The sequence below is a fragment of the Camelus bactrianus genome, chromosome 1, assembly GCF_048773025.1.
Source record: "Camelus bactrianus isolate YW-2024 breed Bactrian camel chromosome 1, ASM4877302v1, whole genome shotgun sequence".
Lineage (NCBI taxonomy): Eukaryota > Metazoa > Chordata > Mammalia > Artiodactyla > Camelidae > Camelus > Camelus bactrianus.
The window spans coordinates 64,020,509-64,048,245 of NC_133539.1; the positions used below are offsets into that span (position 1 = coordinate 64,020,509).

At 43.9% G+C, this 27,737-nt stretch overlaps 1 long non-coding RNA gene across 1 annotated transcript; it reads right to left on the bottom strand.

Moving 5' to 3' along the window:
• Positions 1-10,518: 10,518 nt before the first annotated feature.
• On the bottom strand, positions 10,519-26,331 carry LOC141577892 (uncharacterized). The gene is made up of 3 exons (XR_012507458.1): positions 26,096-26,331; positions 13,848-13,952; positions 10,519-11,906 (listed from the first exon to the last, which is right to left on the bottom strand). It is a non-coding gene; the product is annotated as an uncharacterized LOC141577892 (long non-coding RNA).
• Between the last annotated feature and the right edge of the window lie 1,406 nt (positions 26,332-27,737).

The window sequence follows — 27,737 nt, forward strand, 5'->3', positions numbered from 1 at the left end:
ATCTCTTTATTGTACATTTTGGCCAGTTTCTAGTTAATCCTCATAAACCTTCTCAGTTAAATCACTCAGTCAGCCAAGGCTGAGTGCCACATGACTTCTTGCTCTGAGCTAAGGGGACTTGTTGAAGAATATGTGATAGTTTAAGAGAAATTGGACCCTTTCACTCTGCAACATGTGGAGGGCTAATGTTGCAAAGATTAAAACCACATGGGGATTTCTGTTTCTGGCCACAACAGAGAAACTGGCACACAACTTATCTCCCTGCTTTAAACAACTACAAACAGGGACAAAACATATGAGGTAGATGTTTTCAGACACTGAACAACAGGCAGTTGGACACTGTGATTTTGGAGGAAGAGGGTCTTGTGGTCACCCCAGCTTTCTGCCCAGGGGACTTCCCTGTGACAGTGGAGACAGAGCCCAAGCTGAGTAGTGCTCTCTCACAGCAGAGGTGGCAGAGCTCAGAGCTCCAGGCTACAGAAGAGGCTGGAATTTATGGGGCAGGATATCAGAGAAGAAAAAGCTTCACAAAAACACAAGCCCTTGTAGTCTTCATGGGGACTGACTGTGAGTCTGTGGCTGAGAACTGAGCGGGACATACACAACTAAGAACCCAGAGACACCAGTGGTCCTGCAGCAGTGACAGACATTGGACTTCTGGCCCGAGAGGAGTGGAAACACTGTCTAAATTACCTTAAGGATTCAGCGGAGCCCTCAATGTCTATGCCTTCATAGTAAAAACCATGACCGAGAATTAGGGCGATGCGAAAATGAGGCTCAAAACCAAAACAGACTCTCCTCTCTCAACAAAGAAAAGAAACGGGCCTGACAGGACCAAAAAGATCTTCTAATTGTTTAACTGCCTTCCAAAACAAAATCCAATGCCCTTCAAAGGAAGATGTCATAATCTGGATTCCCTACATTTTATTATCCATATTGAGGATCATAGAATCAAACATTACCAGACACGTGAAGAAGTAGGAAAAAGCAACCCAGCCACAATCAAGAGGAAAAAAAATGAATTGATAGCAATGGACCCTGAGGTCATAGAGATGTTAGGATTAGCAGACAGATTTTACATTGAAAGCAGCTATTATTAATGTATTTGATGGCTTAAAGAAAAATATAGGAAATCTCAGCAGAGAAATGGAAATCATTAAAAAAGAATCAAGTGGAAATTCTGAAAATGAAAAGTCTAACGTGTAGGATAAAAAACTTTACTGGATGGCCTTAAGAGTAGATTGGAAACTACATGAGAAAGAGCTAATAAAATTGAAGATACATCAGTAGAAATTATCCAATTTGAAACAGATAAAAGAGGGTAAAAGAAACAGAAAAGGCCTCTGTGACCTGTGGGAAAATACCAGGCAGCTAACATATACATAATTAGAGTCCTGGAGGGTAGAATAAAGACATGAGGCTGAAAAAATAAATTGAAGAAAAAATACCTGGATCATTCCCTAAAGTTAGTGAAAAACATTAAAATACAAAAGCATTAAAATACAGATCCAAAATATTCTGTAAAAATGTTTGTTAAATATATGTAGAATCATATTTAGGCACACCATGATCAAAATGCTGAAAATAAATAATACAGAGGAGAAATCTTAAAAGTAGCTAAAGAACATAGGGACACATATACACGAGAAATGGTTAGATGAGTGACAGCTGAATTCTTCAGAAACCATGAAAGCCAAAGACAAGGAAAGAGATGTTTAAAGTGCAGAAGGGAAAAGATGAGATAAATCCAATTATCCCTGAAGTCTATAGCTGGCAAAAATATCAACATTAGAGACAAAATAAAGACATTTTCACCAAACAAAAGATGGGTGAATTTGCCATCAGCAGAAGTAGGCTGCAAAAAATATTAAAGTACTTCCTGCAGGAGGATAAAGATAACAGATAGAAATTCAGGTCTAAACAAATTAATGAAAAGTATCATACATAACCAATGTGTGGGTAAATATGAAAGACTATTTTTCTTGTTTTGTTTAATTATTTAAAAGATTACGGACTATTTAAACAAAAATATGGTGGTTATCATATATAGTAAAGTAAAATGTATATCAACTTTAGCACAAAGAATGGAAAGGGAAAAACTGAGGTATATTGATGTAAAATTCTGACCTTATATAAACTGAAAGTAGATTGTGATAAATGAAATGTATATACTGTATAATTTAGAAAAATTGCTAAAAATAGAATAAGTAGGTATAGACAATAGTGAATATAAAGTGTAATACAAAATTTAATAAATTTGATTCAAAAGAAGATAAGAAAAGGGAAAAAAGGAGTAAAGAAAAATGGGGACAATAGAAAATAAATAGCAAGGTGGTAGACTTAAATCCAACCAACTCAATAATTATATTAAATATAAATGGTCTAAATACACCACTTCAGAGTCAGAGCTTGTTGGAATAGAGTTTTTTTTTTTTTAAAAGGCAACATCCATCTACATACTGTCTACAAGATGTTCACTTTCAATATAAAGTAAAGATATACTATGAAAAACACCAAGTATAAGAAAGCTGAAGTGGCTATTTTGATATCAGAAAATGTAGACATTAAGACTAGGAAAATGATGGATGTTTTATAATGAGAAAAGAGTCAATTTATCAAGAAGATCTAACAATCCTAAATGTATATGCACATAAAAACAAAGCTTGGGGTGGGTGTAGGGTGGAGCTCAATGTAGAGCACATGCTTAGCATGCATGAGGTCCTGGGTTCAATCCCCAGTACTTCTACTAACAAAAACAAAAACAAAACAAACAAACAAGAAAAAAGAAAACAAACAAATACCCCCACAAAGCTTCAAAATACATGAAGCAAAACTGACAGAATTGAAAAAAGAAATAGACAAACTCAGCACCACTCTCTCAGTAATTAGAAGAACAAGTAGACAAAAAATTAGATAGGATGTAAGAAAATGTGAACAACATTTCACCAAATTGACCTAACCGCTGTTTATAGAACACCATACCCCAAAACAGAAAACACATTGTTTTCCCATTCATATGTAACATTCACCAAGATACATCATATTCTTGGCCATAAAACATGTTTCACTAAATTTAAAAGGTGTAAAATCATTCAGAATACATTATCTGACCACAATGGAAATAAGCTAGAAATCAATAACAAAAATATACCTGGAAATTTCCCAAATGTTTGAGAATTAAGCAACACAATTCTAAACAAGACAGGAATCACAGAAGAAACCAAAGGAGAAACGAAAAAATATTTTGATCTAAATGATATTTAAAAACACATGTCAAAATTTGTGAGGCTTCTGATTCCAGTCAGAACTCTCACTTCTGGTCAAGATGATTAACAAGAGCAAGAATTACTTTTACAGATAAAACAACTGAAAAACAGACAATATATATGAAACGATAGCACTCAAGACAATGCGCATGAGGTGAAGAACGGGGATCCCTGAGAGACAGGAAGCAAATGAGGTGGCCCTACAATGGCCACAGCTTACTGACTGGAGAAAGTTTCCAAGCCAAGACACAAGGAAAGAGAACCCAGGTAGAGCCCAGTGGTCTACCTGAGTTGAGGAGATGGAGGTGGGCATCCAATGCAGCTAGAGATCATGAGATAGAATACCAGAGAAGTAAGAGTTACATAAAAAGAGAGCTCTAGAGATTCTCAGAAGGTCCTCGTGAATCTTTAACTGAGTACTGGTCAGTTAATATGTGGAAAAACTACCTAAGGGGGAAGAATCTCCCAAAATAATGAGCGGGAACAGAACCCAGAGCACACACAAGGTTGGATCGTGTGTGTTCCCAAAAGCTAGAATGGAAAAACTCATGATTGTGAGCTTACCAGTTAGAATACAAAGAGAAGTCTGTGGTAAGGGTAAATCCGTAACTCATCCTGACCGGAAGTGAAAGACTACAGATACAAAAATGCCCAATACCCAACAAGATAAAATTCACAAGGTCTAACATTGTGAATTTCCTGCAGAGATGCAGGAAAGTACAAGCCATGATGAGCAAAAAATCCATGAATCAAAACTGGCCCAGAAATGACAGAGTATTAGTAAACAGAAACATCTCACATATATAATTAGTTGATGTTTGACAAAGGCATCAAGGCAAACCAATGGTGAAAGGGAAGTCTTTTTAACAAATAATGCTGGAATAACTGGACATCTTTATGGAAAAAATGAGCCCTGATCCCTATCTCACACAGTTCATAAAAATTACAGTTGTCCCTCAGTGTCTGCAGGGGATTGGTTCCAGGACCCCCACCCACACCCCCATGGACACCGAAATCTGAGTACCTTATATAAAATGATGCAGTGTTCGCATATAACCTACACACTTCCTCCCATATACTTTGTCATCTCTAGATTACTTATAATACCTAATACAATGTAAATGATATGTAAATAGTTGCCAGCACATGGCAAATTCGAGTTTTGCTCTTTGGAATTTTCTGTAACATTTTCTTTTCTAATATTTTTGATCCTGGTTGACTGAATCCATGGATTTGGAACCTGCAGATACGGAGAGCTGAATGTAATTCAAGATGGATCCTAGTTCTAAGTCTAAAAGCTAAAACTATAAAACTTCTAGGAACTAAAGTGGGGGAATATTTTTGAGGTTTGGGGTATGCAAAGATTTCTTTAAGATGACATTAAAGCCATGAAATTTAAAAATCAATAAACTGGACTTCATCAAAATTAAATATTTCTACTCATTAAAAGAATTAAAAAAGGAAAAAGAAAAGCAAGCCATAATCTGAAACAAAATATGTATAATAAAATGCCCCACCAGGGGAGAATAGGGAACCCTGCGCACTGTTGGTGAGAATGTAAATTAGTGCAGCTTCTATGGAAAACAGTACGGAGGCTCCTCCAAAGATTAAAAATAGAACTAGCATATGATCCAGCAATCCCACTTCTATGTGTTAATCCAAAGGAAACATAAACACTAACTCGAAATGTGCACTCCTATGTTTATTGCAGCATTATTTACAATAGCCAAGATATGGGAAAAACCTAAGTGTCTCTTGATAGATGAATAGATAAAGAAAAAATGCACACATATATATGAAGATGTAAAATGGAATGTTGTTCAATCATAAAAAAGAAGGAAATCCTGCCATTTGTGACAACATGCACGGACCCTGAGAGCATTATAGTAAGTGAAATAAGTCAGGAATAGAAAGACAAATAACACGTAATCTCACTTCTGTGTGGAATCTAAAAAATAAACAAACAATAAAAACAAACTCATGTAGGCAGAGAACTGATTGGTGGTTGCAATGGGTGAAGGGGATCAGAAGATACAAATTTTACAAAAATTTTTATAAAATAAATAAGTCCTGGGGTTGTAATATACAGCATGGTGATGATAGTTAATAATAATGCATATTTCAAAGTTGCTGAAAGAGTAAATCTTACACGTCCTTATCACAAGGAAAAAATTATAACTATGTGTGGTGGTGGATGTTAACCAGACTTATTGTGGTGATTATTTCACAATATACATATATACCAAATCATTATGTTGCACACCTGAAACATAATGATTTATGTCAATTGTATCTCAATTAAAAAAAAAAGTCCCACTAAGAACTTGTATCCAGAACACATAAATAACGTCTACAAGTCAGTATTTTAAAAACCCTGAACAGTCCAATTGTTTTTTAAGATGGGCAAAAGACTTGAAAAGACGTTTCACAAAAGAAGACATCAATGGCCAACAAGCACATGAAAGGAGGCTCAACATCTTTAGTCATCAGAGAGATGCCCTCATAGTGCTTGAGGTCCTACAAGGGAGACAGACATTGAACAAGCAATTAAATGACATTTGATGGACAAAATGACATACCAAAACGACATACCAAAACAGCAGTGGCCTACCAAGGGGGTAGTTGCGGTGAGGACAGTCAATGCAGAGTACCATAAAGAGGTGGGCTGTCTGTAAAACTTTTAAAACAATAATGAAACCTACTAAAAGTTGCCTGACTTTCATTATGTGACAGCAATTCTAGACAATTATCAGTGCAAAAATATTCTTACCCCACCCACTTACCACTGATGGTACTTAAGCCGTTGTTAGATATATAATTTAGATCCCATGTCCCCTGAACATTAATCTTGACATATTTCCTCTTTAAATGTTTCCTGAATAAACAACAGGGTCCTACTGTATAGCACAGGGAACTATATTCAATGTCTTGTAATAAACTATAATGGAAAAGCATATGAAAAAGAATATATATGTATAACTAAGTCACTTTGCTGTACACCAGAAACTAACACAATGTTGTAAATTAACTATACTTTGATAAAAAGTAAATAAATAAAAAATAAAAGCTTCCTGGGGGCATAGCTAGAGTAGAGTGTGTGCTTCAAATGCATGAGGTCCTGCATTCATTCCCTGGTCCCTCCATTAAGTAAATAAATAAATAAAAATAGAAGCTTCCTGAAGTAGGAATTTTAAATGGTTGCGTGATACTCCTTTATAGTTTTTTAACCAATCCCCTCTTATTGAACACTGAAAGCGTTCCCAATTTTTCAGTCATACAAATGACATTGAGATACTACCTCTAGGCATAAATCTTTGACATTTTTTCAAGTTATTTCCTTAGGAGAGAAGCATCTCTTCTTGATGTTTGATGTGTATGAAATTCTTGGACAGTGAATTAATTAGCTGGAAATGTAGAAATGGGAGTGTATGTGCAAGGACCAGGCGGATGCCCCCTCCAGGGCTGAGAGAGGCAAAGACGGCGGGGCAGCAAGATGCGGAGCAACCCGGGAGAATGCCTGGAGGAAGAGGAACACAAGCAGGACTCTAAATGGCAGGCAGAGGCAGAAGGAGGCCACGCCTGCACCCAGCGCAGAGATGAGAAGTCCCTGGAGGCTGCCGTGCTCCTTGTGGCTGGCAGACTTTACCTGGTGTCTCAGATTCTTCATCTTTAAAAAGAACTTAGAAATAGTACCTAACTCTGTAACACTCTTCTGTGGCTTAAATTGGTTAATGCTTATAAAGCGCCTAGAACGTGATCTGGCACACTCGGAGTGCTATATACATGTTTGGTAAATAAAATAGAAGTAAGTGTGACTTCTGCGGGGAGCCTAAGACAGTGCCCAGGCAGGAAATCTGCACTGAAGAGCGCACAAAACAAAAGCCTTGCATCCCTGGTGCCTTGTGACTGGCAACCTTGCCCTGGAGTCAGCTCCCAACAGAGCAAATGCCGAGGCCCTTGGGGAGCCAGATGCGTTTTCTCTCTGACTCTGGCCTGCTCGCAAAGATAAGCTGGGAGAAAGGAAACACTGAAAGCGCAGCCTTCCCCCTCCATCAGCTCCTTGGGGGCACCAGTCACTGCTTATTAAGCAGTTTATGTCATTAAGCATCTCCCTGGGGACCTGGGGAACCACAGGACAGCGTAGATAATGAAGATCTATTGCATAAGCAGATAAAGTCCAATGGATGGAGACCTCCTCCCGCACTCCCTGGCCGCCCCCACCCCAGCAGTCCTGGCTGCTTTTCCTTAGTGGGGGTTCAACGTGGATTTAATTTTCTCACTCCTTGTGGGAAAAGGCATTGCTCCCAGCTTAAGGAGCCTCTCTGCATCTGTTCCCTGAGGCTGAGCATCTAGTTCCTCCAGGCAAAAGCTGGACTGCTCCCCTTGCCCTGGGGCGCTTCCGACCCACCTCACTTCCCTTTTTGTGCCTTGAGATCAAGTCTAGGGCCTGCTCTTGGGCCTTTCCAACTACGGGGAGCTCCCCTCAAAAATAAAAGCCTGATGCAAATTTAAAAAAATGTTTTTTTAATTTTTAAAAATTATTAGAAGTCCGTGGAGGCCACCATGTTAAATTAAAAAAATAATTTAAAATTTTTAAATTAATTAATTAATTTAAAAAAATCTGGACGTTCTGTGAAGTGGAAGGCCGCTGAGAGGCCAGGCAGCACCTGGAGGCGGGGTGGGCTGGGTGAGGTCACGAGGGGAGGAACAGGCAGGAACATTCTGCCTGGGCCCCGGGGCCAGTGGAGCCCTGGGCACGCCTCACCAGGTGGTTTATTTTACTCCATCCATGGACCTCTCACTCTGATTGCGCTGGGTTTGTGTCATCAGGGAAGAGAAACAGGTGAAAAGACCCCTCTAATGTCTAGCACACGTTTCCCCGAGCCTTCTTGAATCAGTGTTTTGGAGTCTGTGTCCCGCTGTTCCACGTCCTTGGCCTCCTGTCTTGTCTGTCTGCTCCAGACCCTGCTTATCAGCTCATCCAAGCTAAATGAGTTTCACGTATGCCACCTGAACCTCACATGCCCTCCAGTCCAAATATGGGACTTTAAAAATCTTCCCCAACACACAGGTCCCGCCATGTCTGTGTTTATTCCATTCTTGTACCCCTCACCCCATCTCACTGCATCCCACCTCTGTGTTTACTCTTAGAACTCTTAGAACCTGACGACTACACAAGATATTGCATCATAGTCACCCTGAGTTTACTTTCACAGAAAAAGTGCCCACAAGTCTCCATGGTTTAGAATAATAGCATTAACCTGACTATTTGCCTGAAGCAGAGCATTAGGAAAAGCATCTTTCTCTTAACCTGGTGAACCATCTAGTTCCGAGGCAGAGATGAAATCAGAAATACTACAGCTGGAAAAGAGTTCACACACCAAAACCAGCACGGTGCTAAAAATGGGATGGGGGGAAATGAACAGCACATGGATTATCTGGTTGAGAGAAGCACCCAGCATATGGGAATCAGAGGACTTTGAAGGGTAGCGGTACAGAATTAAATTAAAACACTGGAACTGCTATTCTGAGGAATTTGTCTTTAATTCAGTATTTCTCTACCTGAGCATTTTTTGCATTTTTGAAAAATAATTCTTTGTTTTAGGGGGCTATACTGTGCCTTGTAGGATACTTAGCAGAATTCCTGGTCTGTACCCACTAGATGCTGGAAACACCTTCCCCAGTGTGACAAAAAAATTTTCAGTGTGGAAACTGGTACTTATACCCCACAAGAAAGATAAGATTAGCCACTGGGATGAGGGAAATAAAATATTAGAACTTCTATATATTTTTAGTTGATTATAAAAAATCAAAATATTATAAAAGTTTAATTATAAAAAAATATAAATATAAAATATTTAACTTTTATTAACATTAACGATGTCTTCATCCAAGATATGTCAGTGAGATGCACATAACTTGGACAGGTAGACAGGAACCTCCTCATTTGTTCTGTCCCTCTGGGCTTATCACAAAGTGTTCCAGTTCATATGTGTACAAATAGGTGAATTTAGTAATTATTTTAAATGGCAGATGGTAACAATAAAGGCCAAACAGGGTATCCCATGGCAAGGCACTTAAAATTGAGGCACAATTTTTCTCTTACAAAAAGAGAAATTATTCCAAATTTGCTGCTCTTCCCTGTGATAGGTGGTATGGGGGTAGTAGATATTTTCCATACATGCATAATCCATCCGTTCAAAGAAAAGGTGATGTTTTACAATGAATGGAAATGTAACTACTTTTAAAAAGAAACTTGTGCTAAGGCACTTGTGGCAAAGAGCTAGAGAACTTGAAAATCCCTCCTGAAATAGAACATATTCTGTATAAAATACAAACAGGCACACTTTTAGATTCAGGACTGACTGAGCTGAAAGTAAGGAAAACCACCAGATTTTCACGGTGGGATGCAGAGCCTAAACATACTGAGGGCGGGCCAGGGGACTTAAGCGTCTGTGGATCTGGGGAATCTGTGGTCAGTGCCGGAACCAAATACTCCTGCAAATACTGAGGGATGACTGTACTGTCAAAAAGGCCCAGGCGTTTGTGGAAAAAGACCAAATAGAATTCTAAATATGAGGAAATACAATTATTGTAATTAAAAACTAAATGGATAAGAAAAAAAAAACCAGGTGGACATTAAACATGAAATAAGGCACACTGCAGAAATAATTAGTGAGCTGGAAGATAGATCAAAAGGAATATGCAGAATATGTATTTTTTGGAGTCAACCGAAAAACAAAGTGCTAAAAGAAAATAATTGTCAACCAAGAATTGTAAACCTAACTAAAATATTATTCAACAAAAAGAACTGAAAACATTTTCAAATGAAAACTGAGAAATTTTGCGATAAACAGAACAGTTACTAATGGAACCTCTAAAAAAGAAGTGCTTCAGAGGACGAAGACAATCCTGCCGGGAAGCTCTGAGCTTCAAGAAGGAATGATTTTCCGTTTAGAACAAGGATTTCCTTATTATTAGTTGGTTGCTAATAACTACTATTAGTTCCTAATTATTAAAGGTTTATATACAAATTTGTGTTACTTTGACCATTTAACCGCAGTGCAAGAATTTAAAAATAACTGTCATATGTTAAAGACTTTTCTGCCACTTATTCATAATAAAATTTTAGACCTTTTAAAAAAAAGGAGGAAAAGAAAGAAAAAAGGCCAAAAAAACCCAAACAAGCAAACACAAGCAAATACCATTTAGAAGAAAATGTTTATTTGGAAATACAAACATACAGATTGGGAAGGAAGAAATAAAATTGTCTTTGTTCACAGATAGCGTAATTGTCTGCATAGAAAATCCAAAAGAATAGACCAGGAAAACAAAACAAAACAAAACCTCAAAGCAAAAACGACTGATTAGTAATAACAGCAAGATTAACAGATACAATACTCAAAAGGCAATAGCTTTCCTATACACCAGCAGTGAACAGTAAGGTAAAAATTTATGTTTACACAGAAACCTGCACACTAATGTTTACAGCAGCCTTATTTATAATTGCCAGAACTTGGAAGCAACCAAGGTGTCCTTCAATAGGTGAATGGATAAACAAACTGTCGTACACCCAAGCTGTTGTATACAATGGAATGTTATTCAGTGATCAAAAGAAGTGAGCTAGCAAGCTGTGAAAAGACATGATGGAACCTTGAGTGGGTATTGCTAAGTGAAAAAAAACCAGTCTGAAAATGCTACATATTGTGTGATTCTAATTATCTGACACTCTGGAAAAGGCAAAACTTTGAAGACAGTGAAAAAAAAAGTGGTTTCCAGGGGTTTGGAGGAGGCAGGAAGGTATGAATAAATGGAGCACAGGGAATTTTTAGGGCAGTGAAACTGTTCTGTATAATACTATAATGATGGATATGTGATGTTATGCACTTTTCAAAACCTATAGCACTGAGAACACAAAGAGTGAACCCTAAACTAAGGATATTGGCTAATAGTGTATCAATATTGGTTCATTACTTGTAACAAACAGACCCCATCTCAAGTTAGACGTTCATCTAACGTTAGAGGTTAATAGGGGAGACTGTGCAAGGTGGGAGGGGTTCACCAGGGGGTGAATGGGAACACTTTGTGCTTCCTGCCCGATTTTTCTGTAAACTTAAAACTGCTCTTTAAAAACCCTCTATTAATTCAAATAACTATTAGAACTAACGTGTTCAGCAAGATTCCAGGATACAGGATCAACATATAAAAATCAACATACAGTGTCTCAACATACAAAGTATTTCTTTAGCAGCAATGAACAATCTGAAAATTCATCACTATAGCCGTAATTCAATCCCTCAAGAGTCACACGCGACTAGCAGCCATTCTGTGGGCCAGCACCGCATAGAACTTTGCCATCACTGTAGAAAATTCTACTGCCCAGCACCGCCCTAGCACAAAACAAGGGCTCTGTCTCCTCACCTCACAAATGGGGATAGTTTCCATCTCTCAGGTTGCTGTGACTGTTAAATAAAATGGTGTTTGAAACAGAGTAAGTGTTCGAGAAGTGGTGGTCTCGTGCTTAATAAACAGGAGGTCAGCCGTGTTGGTTGTTTGAAAGCCCCGGTGATGCTCAGTGTTACCACTAACTCTGTTACCTTGGACAGATCATTTCACCTCCTTTCAACTCAGCGCCCTTGTCTGAAAAACACAAGAGTTGGACCAGATGCTGTGATCAATTCTGACATTCAAAAAGCCTATTAATCAAAGAATCTTTCAATGATAAGTGATTAAAAAATGTTTTCACTCTATCTCCTTCACAAATCATGTAAAATGTAGAGAAAAGGAACCAGGGGAAATTTTTTTTTTCTCATTTTCACAAAAGGTCCTAGAATTCTTGGCAAAATTTAACAATTAAAAATGATTCACTTTTTCGATACATTGAGGAAGGAAGAAAGAAAGGGCAGGAGGTGGGGTTGGAGGGGCGGAGAAAGCATATAAATTTACAGGTTGACTCAACCTGTTCCAGCTGGCAGCTGGCGTGGTGGGGCTGGGGACACTTGACCTCGATTTATCTTCTGCACAAAGCGGGAGGGAAGGGCTTCCTGCCATCCTTTGTCATCAAGCAGGCCAAGCCTGGCTAATGGGAACTGTCACCTGGGCCTTTCCAGGTCAGAAACGAAGAACAGCAATTAACTTCTCTCAGAGGCCAGCAGCCCTGAGCTGGCCCTGCTAGGCCAGGTAGCTAAATCATTAAAGACACAGTTCTTTTCAGTGATAAATTGTGCAGGCGCGTGAAACCCGCTGCTGGCCATTAATCTGGGCTAATCAGGTTGAAAGCTGGGTTGTTTTATTTGGTAATTAACGGGTTATGTGAAAAACATGATCCATGGCCTGGGGTGTGTCTATAGAGCGCTGCCCGGGCAGAGAGAATGGAGGACCATGGGGATTCTCTGGAGAGCCACTCAGCCTTATGCAATTACAGCCATTGGCAAATGCTGAAAAATGACCCTGGGTTCGTATTGACACCCAGGAAAGAAACATTCCTGCCAACAGCGCAGGCGGAGTCTTGAAGGCTGATAATTGCTCTCTCCCCTCTGCCCCTACCTGCTGCCGACTAAACCAGCCCCAAGGTTTCAGAGATGCCCGGTGATGCTGCAGGCACACACCGCTCCCTGTGGCTGTGGACAGCCTGTGTTCCAAAGGGGGCAGGATGGAGGGTGGCGCCCTTTGTAGAAATGCAGGTCCCAAAAGGAAGAGGAGGAAGGTGAGGGTGGGAGAAGTGAATAGTTCTGGCTTGACACCTTGGCATCTGGTGCTCCGAGAAGGCCAAGAAGGAACGACCACTTGGCAACTGGATGGATGGATCTGGAGCTCAGGACCTGTGCTAGAGGTCTGGGCTGGAGCTGTGAGCCTAGAGGAGCACGGTCATCCAGGAGAGGGTGCATCGGGAGCAAAGAGCAGGAGGCCCAGGGCCCCGGGCATGGTCCAGCGGGAAGTCAGTGCCCACCTATAGCCCAGTCCCCCTCGCTTGATTCTGCTGCTGCTCTTCTTACTTGATTCCCTCCTCTACTCCTGCTGCTCATCGAGTCACCAGAGGCCAAGTCCTGCCTATTCCACCTGCTCAGTTGCCCTCCACTCTGTTCTCCTTCCCCACGGCCTGCCTCCTTGACAGCATCCTGGCATCTCTGTTGCAGAATCTGAAGCAGTAGCTGCTTTCAGGTCTGCCCACTTCCATTCTTCCAAACCAGATGGAGTCAGAGACTCCTCTGACTGAGTCTCCCTGTGGAGCCAGGGTGATCTTTCTAAACTGCAAGTTGGCCTAAAACCCTTGAGATGCTCGAGTCATGTCAAGATCAAATCAAATCCTTTACCTGGTGGCCAAGGTCTGGCGTGGTATCAGGGTTCCGGTATCACAGTATCGTGGTACTGTTGCCCGTCCAGCCCTGTCTCCAGCCACTTCCCCTCCCTTCACCCTCTGTGACCCAGCCACCCAGCACACACTTCTTCAGATGTGCCAGGCGCACGAATCTGCAAATCTGTGTCCTCCTCTCAGAAACCTTTTCCCCGCCCACCTCCACCTTAGCTCCTACTCAACCTCTGGGTGTCAACTGGAACATCCCGTCTTCTAGGATAACTCACCTGGCCCCTCAAGCTGGATTTGGAGACTTGTGGGTGCCATGCCCCGGGGCTTTCAGGGCACCCACCACTTCATGGTCAATGTCTGCTTCTCTGTCCCTCCAGGCCCTGGGAAAGCAAGGACACACCCATAGTGCTGTTTATTCTGTTGCACTTCCAGCTCCTAAAATGGTTCCTGACATAGTAGGCACTCGATAAAGTCTGTTGCGTGAATGGTTAAAAACATTCTTTGAATCATAAGGCCTTTTGAAGGGCATTGAGATACAACCCTCACTGTACAAATAAGGAAACTGACCCCGGAGAAGGCCAATAATGTACTGAGTCATGTGGCAAACTCATGGCAGATCAAAAAGGGATCGTGGGTGTCCTGGCCCAGCCCAGGGGGCTCTCCAGCAAACTCCACCACCTTTCAGTTCACATCTGCCACTGCTTTCTCTTTGGAAGATTTACTATTTAAATTCCTTGTGGAAGGCCCTCGACCTTTTGATCAATTTAAGCAATTTCTCCAGACGAGCAGCCTGTAAGTGGGGATAGCTGACATGGCCACATAACATTGACGACTAAGAAAAATCCAAGGAGGATTCTTGAAAGTCTATGATAACCTTCTAGGATTCTCTAGGGGCAGGTCTGTTGACAAGTAAGAGAGAGTGTTTTGGAACCAGAAATTTTACACCTGGGTTTAAATTCTGGTTCTGCCATTCATTAGCTATGTAATTTAGGGCAATTTACTGGACCTCTCTGTGCCCTATTTTTTAATGAGGATAATAATAACACTGACCTAATCAATTATTGCTAATAACAAGTGAGGAGCTAATAACGGCAGATGATGTTTATTAAGGGCCAGATACTATGCTAAATGCTTAGTATGTCTTATTGCAATCTCTAGTGCATCTGTATCTTATATGTCTTACCTTACATCGTATCTCAGTATCCACCTAGAACAACATACTATGATTACCCCCATTCCATAGATGAAAAAAGCACCACACAGAGAGGTTCAGTAAACTGCCCAAGGTCACACAGTCAGTAAGTGGAGAAGCCAGGACCAGCTCACTTCTACCCACTGCCCTCAGTTTCCTGTGCAGCCCAGTGCCTGACCCACGGCTCCGCTTACGCTTCCTGCTGTGAGTAGAGGCAGCACCGGAAGCAACCATTGAAATTGCATTTTGTCCGGGGCTTGGTTCAGAGTTGCTGCTCAATAAATGGTAGCTTGTAGGTCAATAAATTGACCACGAAGAGGTTGGTTCCCCCAGAGCCCAGTGCTGTGGCACGCACAGGAAGGCTCTGAGACCACCTTGAGGGGCCAGGCAAGTTGTCCTAGGAGAGAGGACATTCCGGTTGACACCCCAAAGCTATCAACCTGAAGAGTCTGTGCCCGGGAATCTGTTTTCTATTTTTTCTACCCTTTCTTTAAAAGGGGTCGAGGAGCCCTTGGGAGGAAATCCAACCAGCAGGAATGGGTCCTCACAGAGCTGTGGAAAGATGTGCAGGCCATTAGAGCTGTGGCCCTGGCTGGTTTCCAGTCCGTTAGCTGTCAAGGCAAGATGTGCCAGGCCCCCAGGCTCATCTCCTTCCAGGCCTGAGGCCTGGTGGAGTACCAGGCCAAAATGCCACAGGGGCAGCTGACCTAGCCCCTACAGGACTGTGAAAGCCTGGGGGCTTCTGTTACACCAAGACTGGGCCCTGGATGTCAGCTGAAAGACACGCACCCTGATGGGCCCCGTCCCTCCTAGGCCAGCCGTGCAACACAGGGGACATTCCTGCTGTCTCCTTCCTCCAGGGGAAGCCTCTCATCCCTCAAAGACATGCGTCTTTTTTGGACTGATTGCCTGGCTGAGCAAGGGCAAGAATCAGCCAGTTAGGTCCAACTTCACAGGAGCACCAAGGGTGCCATTCCTTGGAAACATGGGGAGTTACTGAACCCCAGAGATGGAAGGGTGCTTGCTTGGAGATCTCCTATAAAGGTAGGTGCTATGGTATCAAGACTGAGACCCTGGGCTCTGGAGGCACACTGCCGAGGTTTGAGCCCCAGCTCTGCTTCATATCAGCTCTGCAACCTTGGGCATCATTTCTTAATTTCCCAGTGCCTCATTTTCCCATCTGTACTAACAGGAATAATAAGGGTACCTACTCCATAGGGTTCTGTGAATGTTACATGAGAGAACCCACGTAGAGTCCCACTGACCCTTGAACAACTGCAGGTTTGAACTGCACGGGTCCACTTATACGTGGATATTTTTCAATAGTCGACACTGCAGTACAACACAGTCCCCGGTTGGTTGACGATGCAGAGGAAGTGCATATGTGGAGGGCAGACGATAAATTATACAGATTAACACCCAAGGTTGTTCAAGGGTCATCTGTATTTAGAATGGTGCTTGGGGTATAGCAATTGTTCTTGTTCCTGCTCCCAGGGCAGAAATCCTGACTATGACTAATGTAAGGCCAGTGTCCACTTGATCACTTCTAGTGACAGGAAGCTCATTACTTTCCAAGGCTCTTCTATTGTTGCCAGACCACTCTGAGTACTGGGTGGTCCTTCCTTCCCTATGCGACAACTAAAAAGCGCACATAGGAAGCCTATAGATACTGGAGTGAAAGATATCCAAGATATATTCAGTGATAAAGACCAAGCTGCAGAGTAATACATGTATAAATAGGACTTGCCTGCTTAGCCCTGAAACAGCTCAGTGACTGATGGTCAATATTGGCCCCTCTCTCTGGGTGATTAGCCTCCCATGGTTTTAGGCAGCAGGGCAGGCTGGTGGGTAATAGAGGAGGGTTCAGATGGGGAGGTTCTGCTGATTAAATCACATAGCCACCTGCTAATCCAGTCTCAGATAGAGTCACCCCAGACCTTGACAAAAGGAAACTCACTGGCCACAGAGGTGGTTTAGGTCATTTTTAAATGAAGCTCAATATCCAGGATTAATGGGAATTCTTGGATCTGTCACTTAAAAAATTTCTTAAACTCCCAAGAGTTGGCCAAACATCTCTTACGCAAAACATAATGCATGTCCATCAGGGCAATCCCAAAGCATCTTCTCTTTCAGAGCCCTCCAAGGGTCTCACTGTTCACCTCAGGTGATGACCCACACCCAGCCACTGCACCTGTTCCCTACCCAGCTATGGGGGGAGTCAGATTTCCTCTCTGCAACTACTAAACCTGCCAGAGGCTTGGAATAGTATTAAGTAACCACTTCATTAGCATAAAGAGAAAGCTCACCTTGTCTGCTAGCATCACTTTGCCAGAGAAGATTCTGTGGGTAAATGGAAGTTTGCAGACCTGGGCCACATGACTATGCAAACCTTCACTGTATTCATTATTTTATTCCATCTTACAATAAACCCACATGGGAGGTCTATTTGATCCCCATTTTACAGATGAGGACACTGAGGTGAGGGCAGGGGAGAGGCACCTATGTGCAGAGGTGGGCTTACACCCAAGTCTCCCAGCTCCTCACTGCGTGTTCTTTCTGGTCCCACTGGCCTCTTAGGAACTTCCTCCTTTCCTCCTATCTTTGTTCCTAAACCAGTTCCACTGCCTTCTTCAGTCTACCATCCTTCGTTACCTTGGGGAAGAGAAGTCTTCTTTTAGGAGAAGGGAGAGAAAAGGAAAGTGTGAATGAACAGAAAACTGCTGGAAGCCCAGGGAGCAGCAGCGAATACAAACATGAGCTTGTTCGTCCTGTGAAAGCCCTAGATTATCCAGGCTGCGTCCAAGGGTGTAACTGAGAGTAAAGCCAAGGTCCTCCTGCTGGCTGTGAACTGGCCACTCTGCTCCAGGCTTAACAGAAACCTGCTGATGCGGCTCGGGGGTGTGATTGAAAGGGAGGATATAGAGACCGTCAGGCTTGCCATGGCCTGAAGTGCTCACCCGGAGGCCACACGGGAGCTTTAGAGCCCTTGAGCCATACTTTGAAGCCGGGCAGGGAAGCAGCCAGATCAAGGATGCAAAGTCACCACCATCGTGGCTGCCTCACTCAGCAGCATCAGTTATAATGAGACAGAGAGGGTCACCCCCAGACAGACCCCGCCTACACTTGGCCGGCCTGGCCCGGGCCCTCAGCATCTAGGAAAGTGAGGCAAGGCTGATCTGGGCACCCGCTCTGTGCCGGTTGGGACTGTACTGCAGTCCCCACCCTGGGCTTGCGCTGGAGGGGGCCTGCTGCCCAAGGTGGACCTGCAGCCATGTGGGGATGTGGCCTCCGCCAGCACCAAGGGACCCTGGACAGGGAGATGCCCGGACGGTGCCATCTTACACTGTGGCTGATGTGGACCCCCAAAGGGGACCTGTGTCTCCTCTGGGGCATTCCTCAAGTGGCCGACAGCCCTGGGCCAACCTGAGAACAGGGGAAGTACCTGCCCCGCAGGCTAAACTTCCAAACTTACAATATCGGCACAATGGGCAACCCAGGGGTCTGAGCGGGGCGCTGGAGCCTCTCCAAGGTCAGCTCTTCCTGCAAGGAGAAGATGAAGGGGGAGAGGGTTCCAATTCATCTTCCTTCTGAGTAGGGTTTCTTTCAGGGCCTTTGTTTCCACATCTGTAGAGTAAGGGACTGCAGGAACTTTCCAGTCTCTCTGGCTCTGCTCTCCTGTGACTCTGTAAACCCTACGCCTTGACTTCTGAAAGCCTGTGTCTCCAGACACAGTGGCTCCGGGTGGAACCACATGAGATTTTATCCCAGAGAGAGGCCGCTGCTTACCAAGGACTCCCCACATCAAAAATAAAGAAAATATTCTGTTTTCCTGTGACAGCCTAGGGTGTGTCTTTATGGCCCCAAGTTCAGCTGCACTCAGTTACCAGGTTAACATAAGAAGTTAGGTAAGAGTTCCTACTTCCTGCCTGTAATTCAGCCAAAGAGTGGCCTGGAGGATCCCCAGAGATTCCTTTAGGTCTGAAAGCGCCCATTTTCGGTCTCAGGGCCAGATATCTTTCTGTTTCCCAGATTCCAGCAGCTGAGAAATGTCTTTTTTTTTTTTTTTAAGGATCTTCATAAGCTTTTAAAAATACATGAGAAGATGCATATGTAAGGGTGCACACACATCCGTACACATCTGCTCAGCAAAATGTGTCTGGTGCCCTCGGCATAAGCCCAGTGCTGGAGGCCAGGTCCCCTCCTGGGGTACACAGATGAGACATGTCAGCAGAAAGTGACATCAGGATGTGCTCCGAGCCTCGATCCTCTGGGCATTTGGAATCACATTTGAACACGGGAGACATAGGCTGAAAGTGGAAAACTCATGTGCCCTATTCACAGGGCTTCAGGGCAGGTCACAGAGACCCCGCTGGCAGCCGGGAGAGTCTCCCCTCCCACTGACCCGCCTGGCCCCTCACTCACTGCTCTGATCACGTGCAGCTCCCTGGGGACCCCATTGTTTGCACGGATGAGCCAGGGTTCACTGGGGAAACCCGTCCCTGGGAATGGAAAGGGACACTTCAACCGTGGAGTTGGACTTTTGTGTTAATACAACTGTGTTCTGTCTGGGAGTTTTGTCTTTTTCCAAGTAACACCACACAGAGTACCCTAAGAATGCCCCAGGCCGCGGCAGACAGACACATCGCTTCTTTTTATTCCCTCAGTCAGGGGGAAAAAGTGAGAAAAGGAAAAGAAAGGGAAGAGAGGAGAAAGAAGCCCCCGGGAGCCCCTTCTGGGTCCTTCCCATCAGCCACGTGGGTTTGCACAATTAAATCTCAATAGCTCCTTCCAGGGCTTTGTGGGGCCCCTGACTACTGGCACTTGGAGTGAGTCTCCACCCACCCTCCACCCGCCCGCCCGCAGCCCGCCTGCAGGTCTCTCCCCAGCGGCTCCCTCCGGTGGCACCTAGCCCAACCGGCTCCTCTGGAGGAGTGGGTGGTGTTCCCAGTGACAGGGGTGTCCACGCCAGGCACAAAGCAGCCTGGGCTCCAGCTGGGAAAAACTTCCCGTCCCTGGAGAGTGCAAAAAGCTGGCCACTGGCGTCGCTGGCCTTTTATGTGGCTGCAAAGAGAGTTCATCCTGAGTGTAGGCTGGTTTACAGCAGGAGCAGGGAAATGGTTTGTTCTGGAGTTTTTCCTATTAAGATTCCATCAGGAATTGTGTGCATTCAAAATCACCCCATATTTTCTGTTTTTAAAAAGTACCCTACACTTTCCAGGTACCAGATAATAAAACTAAGGGTGTAGAATGCAATACAAGGTGTCTATTTTGAATCTGAAGCTATGGTATCCAACAAGCCTTACTTAGCCTTAGTTTGGGAAGAAAGAGAATTCAATTAGAAGAAGGAATGCAGATAATCAGGATGAAGAGGAGAACAAGGGGCTTCTCTGGAATGGGTTCCCCCACTTCCCCCCTCTGCTTCCATCCGTCCTCTCCCCGTCCTTTCCTTTGCAACTTCTCCCCCTTCTCTGAATCTGTCGTTCCCTCCCTCAAGCTCTCTCAAGTCCCGCTGCCTTCACAGAGCATTTTGGGGTTCTGTCCCTGCCCCTCTGATGGCACCTCTGCATCACCACAGCCAATGCCATGTTTAAATCCCTTTTCTTCCAACAAAGTGGAGGTGCCAATGTGGCTTACCCACCAAGTACCAGGACTGCTTGCTCCTTGAGGGCAGGGGTGGTGTCTCAGATACCCTTAAAATCCCTCTGGGGGTACGACGTACATCTCATTTAATGCCACTTCATCTTTACGGCAATCCTTTAAAAGGGTTACAATCCCATTTATTAAAGGTGGGAACTGGGACTCAAAAAGTTTAGTAACTTGCCCAAGGTTCTACAATGAGACACGATGGACCCAAATTACTATGCTGTGGACTCCTTCAGAGTGGGTTGCATAGTGTTTACTGTCATCACCCCTGCCCTGCCTACGCTTTGCAGTTTTGAGTATTTGCTGAATGAATGACTGAAACAAGATTCTTCCAACTCCCAAGCTTAAATGCACCCTGAGCCTCTGTTGCCTTGTCTGGAAATAACATGAAACAGACGGGTTTGGCGGGAGGTTAAAATGGATCCCAGCAATATTTGGTAAACACAGGGGTACGTAAGCCATCTGCCTCCCAGAATCCCCCAAATCCTGGACTGCAGACAGTGCTTCAGTTTTCCTCTTATAGAGGCCTGGTCTTCAGAGCTCAGCTCACTTCCCATGAGGGCGCATTTGTGGGTCCGATCTGATTCTTAAAGCTAGCACCGTCACCTGCCACCAGGCAAATGGGCAAACCTTCCAGGAGAAGCAGAACAAATCCCCTTTATTTCTACTGCATCTGAAACCTGCTGGCTTCTCCGGGCCACCACCCCAGCCCGACCACACCTCCCAGCTCCCCCGCTGTCCTTTGTCAGGGAACTCAGAGGAAAGGAAAGGTTAACCGAAAGGGGACGTTTTTGTTGCCAGAATAAGCTAGTGGCAGGGCGGCCAGCTCAGCCTTCCTGGCTGAAGTCTCAGCTGCTGTGGCCACACAGAGCAAGCCTTGTTCTTTCATGAAAGTTCTAGTCCCAGTTTTGTTCCAGGGTTGTGGAGTCTTCAGCAGGGCCTTTGTGGCCCAAAAATCCTTCCAGATAATAGGGCCACCCTCCCCCTCCAAGAGCTTTCTCCACCCCGCAGGGGGAGAGCCCAGGCTCACAGGCCACGTGGCGGCGAAGCACCTGGGGACGTGGAAAGTCCCAGGAGGCCTGGGAGAAAAGAAGGGCTTGGGACTGCGTTTTGCCAGGCTCCTTTCAGGCTAAGTCACAGCCTGGATGGAAGGCTGGCTCCAGCTCTGCCAGGTGGGGCCCACATCAGCCACATCCTCTTGGGAACAAGCCGGGAGACCTAGACCTGGCTGAGCTGTCTCACCCGGAAGCTGGCTTTTCCTGCTAGGTGCAGCTAGTGACCCCTCTTGATCCAGAGTGCCAAGACTGTTCATGACCAAACACAGAGAGTTCAATGGGGAAGGTAAGGGTGGAGAAAGGGTGAAACTTTCCTGAGCATTTACCAAATACCAGGCACTGCAAGAAGCACTTTAATAATAATTTATATTTACTAAGCACCTACGATGTCTCAGGCATTCTGCTAAGCATTTTATCTGTATTATTTCATTCCATGTTCATAATCATCTTATAAGGAAGGTAGGAATATTATCATTCTCACTTTATAGATGAGAATGTGAGGTTCAGAGATGTTAAGGGACTTGCTTAAGCTCCCGAAGTTTGTAAGTGCTGAGCTAGGATTTAAGTGTGGGATTTGAATCCACGTCTGTGCAACAGAGAAGCCTATATTCTTTGTTTTTTTACTGAGGATTAACTGATGTACAACATACTGCACATATTTAGTGTGTCCCAGGGATAGGTTTCAGCATATGGGAAACCATCACCACAGTCAAGATAGTGAACGTACTCATCAGCCTAAAATTTCCCTCATGCCCTTTATAGCACCTTCATCCTGTCTCCAATCAACCACAGATCTACCACTTTATAGTAGCTGGCACTTTCTAGAATGTATGTTCTAGGAACCATACAGTATGTCCTCTTTTTTTTAAATCTGTCTTCTTTCACATAGCATAATCATTTTGAGAGTCACCCATGTAGCATTCATGTCCATTCCTTTTCACTGCAGAGTAGTATTTCATTTGTATGGATCTACCATAGTGTATTTATCTATTTCTATGTTGATGGACATTTGGGTGATATCCAGTTTCTGGATGTCAGAAATAAAATATCTAGGAACATCTATGTACAAATTTCTGTATAGATACAGGCTTTCATTTCTTTTGGATAGACACCCATATTTTTAATCAGGTTATTTGAGTTCTTATGATTGAGTTTTGAGAGTTCTTTATATATTCTGAATACAAGTCCTTTATCAGATACATGATTTGCAAATATTTTCTCCTAGTCTGTGGCTTGTTTTTTTCATTCTCTTAACAGTGTCTTTTAAAGAGCTGAACTTTTTAATTTTAATGATGTATAATTGATCAACTTCTTTTATGGATGATTCTTTAGTTGTGGTATCTAAGAAGTGTTTGCCTAACTCAGGGTTGCAATGTTTCTTTCCTTTGTTTTCTTTTAGAAGTTTTATAGTTACAGTCTTTACACTTAGGTCTATAATTCATTTCATGATAATTTATGTATATCATGAATTGAAAGTTTTTTTTTTTGCACTTTCATTTGCTTTAGCACCATTTATTGAAAAAAATATTTATGAATTACATTGAAAACTTTGTCAAAAATCAGGTGTCCATATGTTCATGAGTTTATTTCTGTAGTTTCTATTCTGTTCCATTAATCTATTTATCTGTCTTTATGCCACTATCACACTGTCCTAATTGCTCCAACTTTACAATAAATTTTGAAATCAAGTATTGTTAATCTTGTTTGGGATTATTTTTCTTTGCAAAGCTGTTTTGGCTTTCTAGGTCCTTTGTACCACTGCCACATGAATTTTAGGATCAGTCTGTTAATTTCTACTAAGAAATCTGCTGGGATATTGATGAAATGCATATCCTTAATTACATGCTAATAATATTTAAATTTTACCAAAAAGTCTTTGAGTGTGGCATTATTTTTTACTACTTTGTAGATGAAGAAACCAAGATTCATTCTGGTTACAAAGTCTCCTCAGTGATAGAGTACAAATTTGAACCCAAGCCTGCTATAATTCTTGCTACCACTACACCACTGTGCTTGAATCAGCTGGCTGGGTCATATATGGTGTCCCAGCCTTCAGCAGGCACTCCCCATTGGAACAGTTTTGGGTTGTATTTAATACGTAAGCCATCATTTGATGTTTATTTGATTGCAAAATAGACCTTCAGAAACATACTCTTCATGTTCTCTTTGGCCCTCACTTTATCCTCATTTCTTCTGTGAATGGGAAAAATGCACACTCTCATCTATGTGCATAACACCTCCCCTCTAAGTTTCCTAGTCGGTATTATAATGAGAACTTGCCAGATTGGTTTATGAATGTTCAAATATTAATCTCCTTAAAAAGCTTGTCACTCTTGAGTTCAAAAACAATGACTCCCCAATGGTTACTAAAATCAAGTTGACTCGTGGAGGCATGGATGTTTAGAGCAGAAAGAGACCTTAGAGGTCATGTATACCAAACAGTGGAGAAGCAATGTTCAACTCTGTTGTTTCAGATGTGAGAGCTGATTATCAAGGAAAGGAAGTGACCTTGTGATGCAAGAACTCTGTAACCCCACCACTGTTAGGATTTCTGGCTTTGATTTTGTTTGGTTTTGTGCTTTATGTTAGGATTTCAACTGCAATCTGGTTTAATGTTTTGGCTGCTAAAAATGTAAAAGACTCATGCTGATATTCAGAGCTCTCCTCACTGCATTCCAGCTCACTCTCTGTCACCATATGCCAGGCAACTTGTGCCCACACCAACAGGGCCCTTCCTGATCTCTGCTGCCCTCTGCCAGTGATGGACTCTTTTTTTTTCTATCTGCATCTATTTCTTCCTGATATACCTTCACTCCCCATCATCTGAGGCTGATCTCAAATGTCACCTCTTCCATGAAGCCTTCTCTGATTCCCCCAACTGCATGCTCCAGTTCTCTACCACACCCCCAAATTCCCATCACCCTGGGTCTGAGATGAAAAATACACTGGATGGGATAAACAGCAAGTAGGTGACTACAGAAGAGAAGATTTTAAAAAATAATAATAAAAAATTTTATAATGTGTTTTAAAAAAGAAGAGACAATTGGCAAATTTGATGTCATAGCAACAGAAACAGAAAGTGAAGTCCAGAGATAAGAAAAGAAGAGGAAAAAATGAACAGATCACCAGTGAGCTGTGGGACAGCTCCAGGGGACCTAATACACATGTAGCAGGTGTCACAGAAAAGGAGGGGGTGCCCAGCAAAATACTGAATAAATAATGGCTGCAGTTTTTCTAAACGTAATTAAAACAAACAAACAACTCACAGATCCAAGAAGACCAACAATGTCCCAGCACAAGAAACATGAAGGAAAGTACAATGTGTATCCTAATCGAATTGCTTAAAATCAGTGGTAAAAAGAAAATTTTAAAAGTAATTAGAGGAAAAAGGCACAGCATGTACAAAGGAACAAAGAGTAGAATTGTGACAGACTTCGCACTGAAAACAGCGCCACTCAGAAGACAGGGCAGCAACATCGTTAAAGTTCTGAAAGGGAAAACCAAATTAGGAATTCATTATCCAACCAAAAAAACTTTGAAAAAATGAAAATGAGATAAAGACTTCCTCAGACATAAAAGCTGAACGGGCTCAGCAGCAGCAGACCTACACGATCAGAAATATTAAGGGAAATCCATTAAAAATGACGCCAGACGGAAATCTGGATCTGGAAAGGAATGGAGAGCACCGGAAATGGCAACAACATGAGTCCATGCGTATGATCTTTCTCATTATTACCAGGCCCTTTCAAAGATCACTTTTAAAAGGACAATTGCCTGTTTAAAGCAAATATAATAACAATGTATTGGGGACTTTATAACATAGGTTGAAGCAAAATGTAAGATGGCAATCCACTATAAACTTTCTTAACCAGGATCACGGTTAAGGGCTTATCACACCGAAGGTGAAATACAGCATTTCACTTTTTGAAGGCTGTCCGTCAATGCAGCTCAAATGCCACCACCTCCACAAAGGCCACCTAGGTTGACGGGCCATCTTTGGCCGGTCTTCCTACAGCACTGTATATCCCCGTTCAGAGTGCTGGTTCTCTAAAGTTACTTCTTGCTTGTGATCTGGGACTATCACTCCCTTCCTCATGTTCAGTCCCTAACAAACTGTGTGAGACTCTTGAGCTGAGGGCGCACATCTTGTTCACCTCTGTCTCCCCAAACAGGGCCCGGCCCAGGGCCAGGCCAGGAGTCAGAACCGAATGGAAGAGAATCCTGCAACTGGAGCCAGCTCCTCCCACAGAGCTGCCCAAAGATGCAAACCCATGGTTGGTTCTTCACCTCTGTGAGTGAAGAAGTTGAACCCCCAGCTCTGGCACACTTTCTGTAAGCCATTTCCCACTCCCTTCTCCCCAACTCCCCGCTCCCCACCTCCCCCACCACACACACACACAGACACACACACACACAGACACACAGACACACACACACACACACACACACACGAGGCTTTAGGAATATAAAAAGGAATGGGACATCTGTCACCCAGCAGAGCATATTTAGAGGGAAGTTTTTACCCTTCCTCTCTCCATGTGCCTGGGCAGTTATCAGATCGGAGAATGGACCAGATTCAGGGCTGGAGCCAACCAGGTTCATCCCGGTGGTGAGAAGAGAACCCCGAACTAACCTGTCTTCTGATGTGTCTGGAGGGCAACACTGAAGGAGGAGGTACAGTGAGGCATCATGGGCATGCAGCCTTCTCCTTCTTAGAACATACCCCTGAGCCTGTGGACAGGGGTGGACAGGGGTCATGGATCGTCCTCCTGTGGGCAGCCCATCTGCCCCCTTAGTGGAGCCAGGGGGTCGCGTGTTGGCATTGGAAGGGCCCCAAGAGACTCAGACCAACTCGGTCCTTTAACGGCGTCAGCCCTGATGCCAGCACACTGAGAGGGGCGTGCTCAAACTGGGCAGGGCTGAGATCCCTGCGCAGGCTGCACTGTAACCATGCCCTGCTGGACAAACACACGGTACTTTGGCTTCAAATGCCAAGGGAAAGTTTCAAAAGCACGAGGCTTAAAACAGGTGAAAGTACTTTATGTGAGAAGTCCGGAGAGGACAGTGGTCACCCTTGCCGGAGGGGGTCCCGGGAGGGGGCACAGATGGCATGGAATGCCGGGAGTGCTCTGGTTCCTGACTTGCTGGACACAAGGGTGTGGTCGTTTTCATCAAATGGGACAGATGACATGTGTACATTTCACTTCAATAAAAACGTATTTTTAGCCAATGAACTGAAAAGAGAGCGAAGAGGAGGCATGTGCCCCGGATGCTGTGCTGGGCAGTGGGGCCCCAGCACACGGGAGAGGGTGGGTGTGTCCCACACCCCCAGCTGTGCCCCAGGAAGGGGGCTGGAGGGCCAGTCGCCTGCGCCTGTTGGCAGAGCAAACAGCTGGGCCTCTGAGCACACTGTCTCCTCTGTGTACACAGGGTGTTAGGCCGGGCTCCACAGAGCCGCACTTCATGGTGACAAAGACAACAATGCCACCATCTCGTAACTGTCAACAGCGCCACCGCGCTCAAGTCTTTGTTCCAATATTTGCGGAGCCGGAAGGGCCAGGTCGCCTTTGCAATATTGACTTAGATTCATCACTCACCAGAAAAAGCGGAGGGCCCGGGCCTGCCGGCTCTTGGCCCCGGCCTTTAGGAAGTGTGTGGCCTTAGGCAGAACGTGTGCGGGTCTTGGAAAACCACCTCTGTGTGGCAGTTTTCACTATTCTCTTCCCCATGGACCTGGGACTCAGGAGACACGAGTTTCCAGACTGCTGATAAAGGTTGCCTGAATTCCTCTAAATCCAACCGGCAAGACTTGCAGAGGTACCTGGATAAAATGAAGCATGAAGTCCACATCTTGAACCGAAGTTTTCAGAAAACATTGGAAAGTTTTCATGAGGACGTTTTCTTTGTTTATAGGAGAAGGAATTGTTTTTCTCCCGAACTGGGTTAAACTCTATAAATGCCAAACGTGTCAGCCTCCAATTCAGGGTTTTACTGCTCCGACTTATTTCTGAGTGAGATGCTGGGCCACTGACAAATATGAGAGACAGCTTTCCAGAAACTCCTGTTGCCAGGGGAAGCCCCTGAGCCCCTCTGTGGCCCCCAGGCCTGAGTGCCTGGCAGTGCCCTCTGACCTCGGGGCTCCCGGCCTTGCTGTCAGCCTGCGTCAGCTGGACAAATGAGAGCCTGGAAACACTGCCCTGGGGGCTCTGCTCTCCACGAGGGGCCGACCCCTCCCTGCAGGTGCCCGGTCCCCAGGGCGGCCTGCTGTCCGGTCA